Source organism: Chrysemys picta, chromosome 5, assembly GCF_011386835.1.
Source record: "Chrysemys picta bellii isolate R12L10 chromosome 5, ASM1138683v2, whole genome shotgun sequence".
NCBI lineage: Eukaryota > Metazoa > Chordata > Testudines > Emydidae > Chrysemys > Chrysemys picta.
Genome location: NC_088795.1, coordinates 41,069,993 through 41,083,282, shown reverse-complemented (window position 1 = coordinate 41,083,282; position 13,290 = coordinate 41,069,993).

The window sequence follows — 13,290 nt, the reverse complement described above, 5'->3', positions numbered from 1 at the left end:
ACATGAATTTTCAACATGATTAATGTTTGTAAGCCCAACGTACTGGTCACTTGAAATGCTGCTGTCTCCAGCCACTTTTTAGCTACAATGAACCACTTACTGGTCACACTATTGAACTGTTCATGTGTATTTAGTAGAAGCATCTAGGAGCTCTAGTTATGGACCAGGACTATAACAGGGAGCACTCACCTCTTGAGAGCCTCCTGCTACTGCATTCAGTACTGCAGTCCTTTTCCCACTCCTGGCACCTCCTGTAGATGGTCGACCTCGCTTGGCAGGTCTTTGGTGGCTTGGCCCTCCAGCTGGGCGATAAAGTCAAAATGGACCCCTTCCAGGGTAGCCAAGAGTCCAACAAAAACTCTTTGCCTCAACTGGGTCTTTAGCCCTGGCTCTGGGCCCTTTAAATTCAGCCCTTTTATTGGGCTTTCCAACAAGCCTTGTCCTCTTTTCAGGGTTTACACCACTTTGTCAGTGACCAGTGGGGAAACCTGGGCCTGCCAATTGCTCTGGGTTCTGACCCAGGAACCCTATAAACAGCAGCCACATACTGCTCCATTCATTTCATTGCTGCTACTTCCCTGAGTCTCTTTCCGTTGGGTTAAAGTTCTCAGGTTCTTTCTCTCAGCTTAAGCAAATGCAGCCAGTTGAGCTCCTGTGGCCAGGGAGGTCCCAGTCAGGAACTGATCCACTAAGGTCCTGCAGCTCCTTTTATCTGAGTCTGCTGGGCTCTGATTGGCTGCTTCTGTGCAGCCTCTTTAGACAAGACTGGAGGACCCACCTTCACAGCTCCTTTTCTGGGGCAGTGTGCCTCCAGCAGGGGCCATGAAGGTCTGTTGCACCCTGTCACAAGGACACTATTGTGCTACGCACTGTACAAACACAGAACATAAATACAATCCCTGCCCAAAAGAATAGAGCTGTAAGTGAGCAATTATCAGTCAGGTTAAGTATAACTAAGTCATCCCCTCTATGGTGTATTAATATTTAGACAAACACCACTGCAAACCATGTATTGACTTTTGAGCAGCACCTTGATCATAGGAAGAAGATATAAGGAAATACACCTCTGTGGTAACTATATGGAAATATAGTAATGAAAACAGGATTACATACTCAAGTTATATACAACGGATGTCAAGAGAGCTATGTCGATTTACACTAGCTGAGAATAGACGTATAGACACCATGTTAAACACCTAGCTCTATAAAAAAATCACACCCTTAATGATGTTTTTTGATGTAACATATAATATTTAAGCCTGTAAAAATCATTAAGTGCCTTTATACCTTTGAAAGCATTTGTTGTTTGTGCACGTGCACAAACATTGAATCTTTCCATTTCAATGACATTCTTCCGAATTCATTACCTAATGAAGGAGCTATACACACTTTTGTCATAACCAGTGCAAATCTCAGATATTTTCATTCTGACAACACTTCCTAGAATCTCCTGAAAGGAAATATTTTAACATGATCATATTTAAAAGGCAGAAAGTGTCTATGAAACAATCCATGTAAGTATTACACTATCTTGGACCTATAAAATTACTCTTTGGATTACCATCCCATAACTTACAAAGTCTTCCCCCCAACTATGTTACAGTTTTGATAAATATTCCTTTTAACAAAAGTTTTGATAAAAAAAATATTCCTGTAGGAATCATGCTCTTCCTCAGAAACTTGTCCAGCCTCTTAATATTATGTACACATACACACACATGCAGACTATTTTCTGTTTTACCCCAGGAAGCATTAATAGACTCTAAAGACTAGCTGATCATAGGAAGTGGAAGACAGGAGGAATACTATTTTGTCTGTCTCACCTTGAAACTCCTACATAAAAATCTGGCTGTTATCTGTAATCAAGACACTGTGTCTGGAGATGGCAGGTCTTTCTTCTCACGTGGGCATTTGGGATATGGGTTATTCTTAATAATCTTGTTGGGGTAATGTGGATGATTAAATAATGAATCAGCACAATGCTACTTACTGAGATTTCAGAGCTAAATGGCTTGGCTGAGCCAAATTTGGAGAGCCTGAAAGCCAAATTCCTAGTATATTTTTGGCAGGAAAAGGGGCTAATACATCCATCATTTATAAAAGTGGCTGTGAAGAATTTGTCCATGCCCTCCCACTGGTAAGAAAGCCAAATGCATGCTGTCTAGTAGTTGATGTCATTATACCACATAGATTCTCTTTGTAACTGAAACCAGTAGAGGAGTTTGGCTTTATTAAGACTGATCTACCATTAGTGGAATATAAATATGACCGAGTGTAAAGGCTTAAATTTGTGACAGCCTCAGGTTTGCCAGCAGTAGATTTCCATCAGTGTTCAGCAGGGGATTTGGAACACTGGCCAAGTTCAGAATCTTTAACATGTCAAAGATTGTGTCTCATGACTTCCTGTGCACACATACATACAGATTGATGAATCACTGTTGAGAAAAGCTTCATTTTTCCCCTTCCCCAAGAAACTGGTGAAACATGAATTCTGCCTCTTTCACTGGGTGTGCAAACTATTGTGCAGAGTTCCAATAAATACACCTCATCACCCTTGCCATAACACCTCATAGCCCCTTGTTAACTCTTCCCTTTTTATGGTCCTTTAGGTAAAAAGTCTCATTTTGCTTAAATATCCCTGAGGCTACTAGCAAGAAAATGTTAAACTATATAAGAAAACACTTAAATATAAAAACAGATGCACATGTGCACCTTGGGGTATGTGTTTTGATACAGGGGCTAAACACTATTCCAGTTCTCTTATTGTAAATAGAGTGACTCTAATGAGCCAGTGAAGTTGCTCAGAATTTGTACCAGTGTAAGTGAGAGCAGAATTCAGCTTAGGATTGTCATCAAGCCTCTCACAATCACATTTTCACTTATTCCTTGTAGTCCATTCACACAATATGACTTGTTGACAATTCCCTGGAGATTGACCTTATATATATGTAACCTCCTGTGAGGTTTTTCCCTCACAAACTTTATATTGGTTCTATTCCCTTTTATTTAAAAACTAAATATATAGCAAATAAGCCATAACAGTAAAACCTGCATGTTTCTGGATTTTTTATTTTTGGCTAGAACAATAGCAAATGTTCCCCCAGTTTTAGTTTCTGCATTCACTTCATTGCTCATACAAAATTGCCCCAGCAAATATGGATGACTGTTTCATGGATGAACTCTCCTTCACCCTCCGCTGCTCCATTCTGGACTTCTAAACTCCCTACTGGATGAAAAAATGCAGAAAATATCTCAAATAGTCAAAGGTTCGGTATGGATAAGCATCCACAACAGATTGTTATCTGGACCACATCCAAACTCTCTGAAACTTATGGAACACCCATATCTCACAAAGTTCTCTCGCTACATTTGCTGTGAGGAGAAGACTACTTCTGGAAATGACAGTATCACCATTGTTGAGAAGCTACTGTACCGTCATCCCTGCTAATGCCAGAATGCTTTCAATGGAGTGAGCTAAATAGCAGAATATCTTCAGGTAAGCTCTTTTTCAGCCCCAGATGACAACCCAATTCCACACCTGAATTATCTTACTTATATGTACGTATAAGATTTGCAGTGTCCAGCTGAATCTATATAATGCTCCAGCACTTCTATTTGGAATTTTCATATTCTCTAAACATGCAATAGAAACTAAGTTGTTCCTTGGTGCACACTAGAAGAATTCAAAGTGGGCGGGGGAGAGGGGGGAGACCAAGTCCTAGCATATAAACTCACTGGACCCTAAAGCCTTTCTGCAAAGGTGGGTGAAGGGTTGGCAATAGGAGGACTTTTGGAAGGCAAAGATTGGAAAGGCAGCAGAGGGGAATGAAGAGCTCCTTGACTCAATCAATCTGAAAAGGTTTTGACACCATAGCTTGTCTCCATTTGCTCATCTGCAACAAAATGAAAAAGCCAAATCAAGTAATTTAAATTTAAGCATGTAAAACAATTGGCATCTTTCCTGAGAACTTGTAAGATAAGTTTTTAGCAAAGTTACATATTTCAGATTACATAAAAATAAATCGGGAAACATCCACAAAAGACAAAAGCAATAGGATTGATTAATGTTCGTCCAAATGGTCACAATTTCAAAGGAAAAAAAAAGCAAGAAAGTTACTGAGTAATTGTAATTCAAGTAACCATCTCTCGCCGCTGCCCTGCCTTATAATTTTTACAGTATGATGGTTGGGACAACAGAAATCCACCCTGTCATTAATCTAAGCTCTTTTAATATCTTCTGAAAGAAAGGCATTACCGCCTGTGATTACTGTTTTACTGATGTAGAATCTAAAGTCATGGATTGGCATTTGTGGATTTACATCTGCAATTTCCCCTAGTCTGTATTCATGTTCTTTGTCAAGCCAAGCCTGTGGCCTTTCATTTTGTTTTTACCAATGCTGGATACAGTGAGACTTTGCACTCCGTACACAAGATTCCAATCCCGGTTGCTCTAATTTAATACAGTGCAATATTTCACTGAAGCCAGTGAAGATAGTTTGAATTTAAACTTTATTACTGAGGTCAGAAACTAACTTTATAATCTTGCCTGGTTCCTAACCTCCACTAATGCTTGAATGAACCTTGGAAAAAATATCCCCTCAAGTCAGCACACTACCTCCCAAAATGAATGGCATCTCATTATGTACTGGCATGATGAAATAACAGTAGTGAACAATAATATTATTTAAATAAACTCAAGAATTACCACTCTCCTTTGTGCCTTTCACTTCTTAGTGTACATGTACTGGCTTTGTATTTCCAACACTCAGTTCTGCATTATTTTTTCCTTCAGAAAACATATTCAGATACAAAACTTTCTAGTGGAAGAGTGGAGGTTTAAAACTAGATCAGGTAATTGTTGAAATCTAGATAATAATAAGAAAATCTTTTTTGTGAGCATATAAAGCCTTTTGACATTGTAGATAAGATACCCAAAGCCTTTCCATGGGCTTTATGGCTTAAGAAACAGTTAAACATACAAACCATAAATGAATTACAAGAGGGAGACAAGCTATAAAAGCACCTCCAATTCACCAAAGGAGCATTCTGAGTATTTCAACACTTATCAGGTTAACTGTACGGATATGATTCTATAAGTAAACTCCATGCCAGATGTATGTAGAAAGGAAATTGTGTACTGTATTTAGCCACATGATATAAACTTCTTAAAGTAATCTCAGAGGTACAAGTCAAAAAGACATAAAGAAATGTTAAATATAGTCACCACTGTATTATGTCTTATACCATCTTGTTCCTTTCTTTTTTCTTAACATACTGATATGTAAAATGTCATTGTCTAATGACACTGACATTTATCAAATAACCCTAACGTCACTGTTTAGTGTTTTGCTAACTCTCCTAACTTTGTTGATGGGTATATTCCACTTTTAGATTCTTTGGAATGCAAAATGGGGACTTAGTATGCAGTAAGCCATATACCCCATGAACTATCCTGAAAGGAAAGTAAGTGATGAAGGTGCAACAGGCAATGCATCATCAAAGAGTTATTTCTCTAAAGATCAGCTCATTAAGAAGCAGGCATCTGAATGAAATAAGATTCCTGGGGTGATTGTGGCACCAGACATACCAGAAAGAGAAGCATGAAACCCTCTTATACACCATGACCAGGCAAAAGGCATTTTTACCTAGGCAGGATTCATGGTTAATATTCTGATCTTGTGCTTAGTCTATTGAAGGCATACTGTTCTTTTGTTTAAGATCTGGTTCTTGTTCAGCACATTTACATGCAACACTAACTTCAAATGGGCTCAGTCACTTCTGCTACAAAATGGAGCTCAGACTAAAGACTAAGAAATGATGTGTATCTTTATCATTCTTTAAACAAATAAGAAAAGGTCAATCATAACTTCTTTCTGGTTTGGCATAAGCCTGGATGTTAACTTTCCCCGTTCAATAGAATGGGCATTGTAATGATAAGCTACAGCTGCTCAAAAAATTCCAGGATGAATTAGGTTTTTGCTGACCAACTTTTTTCCCCTCTGTTTTTAAATCAAATTTGATAGTTGGAAATAGCTGTATGGCATAGCATTGGTTTAACTTTGCAATTCATAGCAATCTTCACAGCTTAATTAAATAATTGTTATGCCAATTTCTAACCATGATTCAAAAAGAAAAAAAGTTCAAAAATGATTAATAATTATTAGCACCTTCAACCAGATGTACAGAGTAGGATAGAATGAAATAAGAATCTGTTAGAAAACCACCAAGCAATACGTCTTTTGCAAAGTAGCAAATTAAAAAAAAAACACCTCAATGCAACAAAGTGCTAACAGACACTATTGTTTGACAGTATTCATTTAAAAACGTAGTTGCAACAAATAGCAGGTATAAAGCTGAATAGCATGCCTGTTACATTTTGTGCCAAAGCGATAGCTCAAATGTCTCTGCAAAGGTGAGAAAAGTCAATGAATTATGTAACTATAACTTCTAGTGCAATTGTTTTTAGCAGATAGTTCACAAGTTGGAAGTCTGTGAAATGTGGTTAATATGGAAGTAATTTGGGAGATGGTGGTGAACTCAAATGCCCTCTGTGAACATGTCCCTAATTAGAAATAGGCATCAGATTTAAGTTCAGATGAATTAAAGTACCCATTATAGCTGGAGTGTGGAGTGAAGCCATAGATTTAGCCATGGGTACAGTTGCCAAGTTTTTGATTTCTTGGCTCCATTACCCAATCATCCTGCTGAGAGATTTGTACATTTGTATGCACAAAAAATATGTATTTGTATGTCCATCACAACAAAGCCATATAACCCACTCTGTATATTGCTGCCAGCTGTGCTTAATGGACTTCATCCAACAAGTGAGCAAAGACTGTTAAGTTACAAATAACTATATGAAAGAAACTCTTATCTCAACCAGATATTCTGCTTTGCTCATGTTACTTATTCATATTTCCCTCGTTATATACATAGAGTGGAGGGAGAGAGGTGGTCTCCAGTGGGTATAAAATGATAGAACATTGTTGTCATGCAGAGTTGTGTGTGTGGCGGGGATGTGGGGTGGTTACCTTTTGGTACTGCAAGCTTTTTGTTCATACTTTATTATCACAGATTGGAAAATATGAGACCCAAATAAAACTGTCAAGATACCATATTCCTCACAGCGGAAGGAAATGGGTTATGTATCTCAAACCTGCCAAAAGACTATGGAAACCAAACTCATTTTGTGAGCAAAGATGTAGGGATGAATATCACCTTGTAGGCTGTTAAGACCACCCTTGAGTAACCGTATTTAGGAGAAAAGGCGGTGAAAGGTTGAGGTTTGTTTTGTTTTGCAGAAAGTCCGGGTGTATATAACAGGCTTGTCCAAGCACAATTGGCGTGTCTGAATTGGCTGATCCTGTGTTCTGAGATAGTGTCCTATTCAGAACTTGTTTTCCCTTCTACACTTACCATAGTCTGTGTATTGTGCTAGATTATCCTGGTTTTACAAGTGGCAGTCACAGTTACCATTCATTTGGATATGTTTTGAGGCTTTATAAAGTTTTAACAACTGCGAAGTATGAAACATACAAAAGTATGCAGCCAGTCTGAAGTGGCTATCTAGAGACAGATTTGACTTACCATCACCGGGGATGTAGAAAACACTCTTCATGTACAGTGTAAGATATATTTGTATTTGTGGTATGAATAACAGAGCAAGAAGTAGTTTCTTGAGAGAACTGATTTTAAAAGGTTTTGTTCTTTTTATATATGTAACATCTTACTAAATTACACATATTATGACAGTAATGTTCAAATCATACAAAAATTATCTCAACCCATCTAATCTTGGTTTAGGGCATGAATGTAACTGAATCAGATATTTGCTAAACTCATACACTTGTCTCGTTGTTTGTTTTCCTATATGAAGATTTTCTGCTTTTCAATACCATTAAGTGAGATTGGGGAGGGGGGAGTTAATTTATTCAACGTGCCGCTCTTTAGCAAACACCAATCAAGTCTCAAAGTGCTTGTACATATTTGTTGCATGTTTTTTAGAGTTAAACAGTTTTGTTTTCTATTTGGATTTTATTGAGCTTAATAAATATTATTTAAACCACTAACAATAATATATAGGATAAGTTTAAATTGCATATATTTTTGTGACAAAGGATAGTTATTACCAATGCAATAAATGTTATATATACAGATAGACATGCCATAACAATACATACTTGGAAAAAAGCAGTGATGACTTGAACTGACATATAATCACTGTGACTCGGTAGTGCGTGAGTGGTTTCAGATTTCAGCACAATTTCAATTGCTCCCGATATTTCCAATAAATGCTAAATTCAGTAGTCAGATGCTGCTGTTTGAGGCAAGAGATCCAGCATTTCATTGGGGAATGAGTTCCCTGTAAAGATATTTTCAGTGCATTAAAATCAACTGTAGAGTGGATTTAAAATGTTATGTTCTTCCTTTTGCATAAAATAGCGTAAGGAATCTATCTACTAAATTCCTAAAATTAAGAGCTCCCAGTATTGCAGGAATAACTACAATACAAGCCTCCTGGAAGAGTGAAGATGTTCATCACAAACTAACTTATCATAGGGCATTATCTATTACTTGAGTACTAACTTTTATCTCTCCGGTGCTAGGTATGTATATTTTGACACTCAGACAGCTTGCCAAGGCCCCAGTTCAGCCAAGAACTTAAGCCTGTGCACAACTTTAAGTTTGGGAGCAGGCCCATTGAAGCAAATACTGTTCATGTACTTAAAGTCAAGAATATACATGAATCAGGGCCTAAGTAAATATTTGGATTTAGGACTACATTGCTGCAAACTTCAAAGAGTTAAACTGCTGTCTTCCCCACATCATCATTGCTACGATGTATTATTTGACCCTATTTCTCTGTAAGTGTTGTGTTGTCTGTACATTATTCAGCAATAATTAGAACCATATTGTATATGTCATTGTTATTGCTATCTAGGGCCAGATCCTCAGAAACACCTGAGCTTGGCACATATGAGAAGGGGTAGCATAGGTGACTTTCTGCCACCATTCGACCCAGCTTAATCCTGGGAGCAGTCAGAGATTGTTGCTTGTGATGATGTGTGGAGGAAGGGCACGGCAGACCTGGGGGTTACTTCTGGTTCATGTCTGATGTTTCTAAAATCTTGCTTCAGGACTTTAACTGGTTACCTGCAGAGAATAGGAAGGAATTTTGCCCCACCCCCAATGTATTCTCTTTGGGGTGTTTGTGGTGTTTTGTTGTGTTTGTTTGTTTTTTGTCTCCCTCCTCTGAAGCATCCAAGATAGCCTTAGCTGGAGATGGGACACTGGACGGGGTGGGCCACTGCTCTAAGATGGCAGAAACCATCCTCTCTTTCAAGTTTTTTCACATGCTAGGGTCTAACTGACTGCCAAATGTGAGGTGGGGAAGGAATTTTCCCCCAGGTGAGACTGGCAATGATTATGGGAGAGAGCAGCGGGAGTTGCCTTCCTCTGCAGTATGGAATGCAGGTCACTTGCCAGGAGTATCTGGGTATATTTCACTTAATCGGTTCCCTGCCACTGAGGGGGCCTCAATCCCTCCTATTCTCTACATTGGCATATAATAGATTAGTCTCCTGTGGGCTGGAATACTTTGGTCTAATTTCAGTTGTGGGGTTTAGTGTATGGTGCCGGGTGGTGTTGGTGGCCCGTGATAGACAGGAGGTCAGACTGCATGATCTGGTGGTCTCATCTGGCCTTAAACTTTGTGACTCTATGACTAGTTCAGTCTCTGGTGCTCTAACCTCTAGAGGTTACTCTAACCTCTGCCTACTGGATATTTCATTGACACCAGACAGATGTAGTGTAGCATTCTGATGCCCCAGATGCATCCATTATGCTGGATACTAGGAGTAGTGTACAAACAGCTATGCCAAATTAATGCCACCTGGTGATTCTCCTATCTAAGAGAAATCTCCAACTGGCCCTTTAAACCAGCTCTCCATCTACTTTGTGCTGACAGAGTGGCTCAAAAGAACAGAATACCAGCCAAGATCTGGTCTCCAGTGTATATGTATATCGCCCCTTTACTGCAACCCTCAATTCCAAGCTCAAATCACTCTGTCTCCCATGTCTGCTTTCATTTGGACTTTTATATGCCCCTGATGTAATGATGGATACATAGCAGAAGTGAAGCCAAATTACACACAACTGTCCCGTTCTGATATATTGGGCAGTTAGTTACCCTAAAACCCCATGAGCCAAATAATACTTGGACTAAGAATAGCATCAAAGCTCTTTGCACAGCCGTTGAAACTGTGCCTGCAATTGCAAGAATGACTGAAGTCTATCCTGCTCATATACAGCTTTCTGATACTTTATCCCTTGTTTATCCCAGGAAGAGCAATAAAATTCTCTCTCTTTGCAGTCTGGAAGAGAGAATTAAACCATGTTGGAGAGAGACTTCTCTGATGGAAAAAAAAAGTACCTGTGAGCCCATCGTAAGGCAGTGATGCTGTTAGAGCGCTGAATGATTTTTCTGAAGTTTCTCAATACCCATCTGTAATAAATTTTTATGAGGGCTTGGAAGGGAGAAAAGCCTGGGCCAAGCAGCAGGTTTAGTGGTTTAGAAAGCTGTGTAATATGGCACTGGCAACTCTTTGTTTTACACTCACTGACAGGTTCTGCTGTATCATGAAAGTATTTTCTTTTCTAATACAATATTATAAATCATTGCCAGCCCATCAGTATTCCCCTTCCCAGTCTTCTGAAGTGCTTTTTAGGTACCAGATTGCCTCCCCACCCCACCTCGAGCTAGAGACACAGGATGCTGTATAAGCTTTTTTAATGGGGAATGTAGTACTGAACTATCCTCCGCTGCAGCATTCCAGCTCAAAGGAAGTGGTACAAGAGAGGAGACGGTCTCATGGACCATGGTTTATTGGTACTGTGAGACTTGTACTGAAGACTATCTACAGCAAGACTATCTAAATGATCACTCTGAAGACTCTCCAGTATTGTCAGTAAAAAATTTTGGATCCTTAATTAAAGAGCAACTTCTAAATAGCTATTTACTGTTGGTTTAAAATAGGTTAATTCATTAATGAAACGACATAACAGTTATGTCAATAAACTGCACAAACATACTACAGTGTCTTCCGTCCAATATTTCAAAGCACTTTAAAAGTATTAACGAATTACATTTCAAAATAAACCTATGAGATAGGTTGTAGAGATAAGGAAACAGACACCAAGTGGTTAGGTGACTTGCCCAAGTCAAACTCTGTGGGCCAGACTCTGAGTTTTTCTGAATTTACACTGTAGCAAAGCAGAATGAGGTGGAGGGACCATTAGGAAACTGGTGATAGGTCCCTAATTCTTTACCCTATCTCAGTACACCAGAGAAGCCAAAGGCTGCTCTAATCTACACTAGCTGCAATGCTCCCCCAGGGACCATCTAATGACTGAGGAGAGCTAGATTGCAGCACATTCTAACCATGTCTCCTCCAAAGAACAGAATCCAGATTTCCTAATTCCCTTTTCTGAGCTTTAAGCACAAGATCAAGCTGCCATCCATCCACTGTATATGTTATATTACTTAGAAGAAAATTAACACTAATTTCCTTTTCCTACTCTTTTCTTATTCTATAAAGAAATGTTCAAGACAGTAAAGTTAAACTCACCCAATATTTTGAGAGAAGCTATTAATCAGCTGTAGAAGTTGAGATCTGTAAACTGACCACATAGCTGGAGTCTTAGACATTGGTAACCACATTTCAAATGATGATGTTACAAATATCACATATCATTTGCCTCTTCATATTGCTACCATTTTTTCATACTGTCTTTTTCACTCAAGGACTGCATGACTAATCCTGATCTACACTACAAAATTAGGTCGAGGCGAGGTGATGTATGTCAACCTATTTGTGCATGTGTCTATAACTTGAGGCAAGCCAGTCCCTTTACTCTCAGACCACTGGAAAACAAAGGAGAAAATGAAATGACAATTGATGGATCAAGAAGAAGTTTGACCTGAATAAGGTTAAATGGCGTGATAATCTCAATACTAAACTCTCTGCTGTACAACAGCTTCTCTAGTGCATTCAGTCACAAGGCACATGCACTCAAAGCAAGCCCCACATATTGTCTCTCTCCACCGCCAACCCCCCAGATTAAGAGCTTGTCTACATGGTGGAGTAATGTGCACTACAGGAGTGTGATTTCTGAAGTACACTAACATGTTGTATATTAATTGATCCATATAGACCCTGCTGGTGCACACTAAATGTGCCATTGTGAGCTTTAAAGTAGTACTATGTCATTTATATTACCCAAAATTGGACCAGCTAGTAAGCTTAGGGAGGACTAATGACCCACCAGAATTTGGCAGAAAGGAGCACGTTTATTATATTGATAGCTAAGCTCAAAAGAAGGGGCGGGGGGGGGCACACTCACACTCACATACTCTCGATCCCAGGATAGGCACAGCACTGGAGATGTCAGCATCCTTCAAGGTAAGTGTCCCACACTTCAGCGATGGACGGTGCGATGAAGGTAAGTCTTCCCAAGGCACGATGGAATGCAGCACGGCAAACCACTGGCCAGCCGGTCCGGGCAAATGGTCTTTATGGGAGGTACAGTCTTGTGAGTTCACTCCTGAGCACATGGCCCCTTCCCCTTTTAAGGACCTGCTCCTCATGGCCAGCGACTAGAGATGACTTGGCCGTGTTTGGTTGGTCACACTCCAGCTCGGACGGTGTCCATACATTGGGTGTTGAGCGCTGCCTAATTAGAGTCCCAGACACCTTGTCTACCTGGGAGCTCTTCTGATCTTCCAGCTGTTCAAGCAGCCCATTCATCCCACATGCATTCCAGGAGGGAGAAAGTCACTTCACAGGTATTCAGAAAGGGAGAGGAGACAAAAGGAGGTGGGGAGATGTAACAGACCTTTTGAACATAGAGGTTATACAGAGCATACAGATTACTGCTGCTCCTACAACAATTTACATCACAATTTGAGATCCTGCTGGTATGAAGAACAAGAGAATACTCCTGAAACCTGTTGTAAACAGGATTTGAATTTAAAAATGTCAAATTGTTTTACCTGAATGACTTTTTTGTTTTTGTTTGTTTTTTGTTCCAGTGATACAAAAAAAAAATCAGCTTTGGTTCTAAATCAACTTTTTCTTTTCTTTTTTTTTTTGGTACAGTCACCAAACCAAAAAAATCATTGCGGAGTTTGTCTTGGCATGAAGTCATGGACTTGTCGTATGCTTGTGCCTAAGGCCAACCCAGGTGATATTATCCATAAATCCTGGTAAGAAAAAATGTATTAAATGCCTC